Raw genomic sequence first — 409 nt, 5'->3', positions numbered from 1 at the left:
CAGCTAGCAGGTGGGTAAGTTCCTCCTGCTTGTTCCCCATACTATGAGCATTTGTGTAGAGGCATTTGAGGCCTCCTGAAGACGTGTGCACTGGTCCCCTACTCTCAGTACTGCCCTGGCCCCTGTTACTTACCTGGGTATTTGTACTGCTTGTCGTCAGTCTAGGCTGGGTTGTTCTTGTGGGTGATGTTTGGATTAGTGGTCCAAGGCTTCCTCCGCCCTTGTCTTCCCCTTCCCCCGATAAGCCTAGTTTAAAGCCCGCTGGAGGAGATCCACCAACTTAGAAGAGAACACACACTGACCTTTGGGGGAAAAGTGAAGCCCATCTCACCCGAGCATGTCTCTCATCCTGATGTGCGGGTCATTGTCTAGGAAGCCAAAGCCCGCCTTGAGACACCATTCCTGAAGC

The sequence above is a fragment of the Gavialis gangeticus genome, unplaced genomic scaffold (genome assembly GCF_001723915.1).
Source record: "Gavialis gangeticus isolate Ggan-Ray unplaced genomic scaffold, GavGan_comp1, whole genome shotgun sequence".
NCBI lineage: Eukaryota > Metazoa > Chordata > Crocodylia > Gavialidae > Gavialis > Gavialis gangeticus.
Note: the sequence above shows the minus strand (reverse complement) of the source record.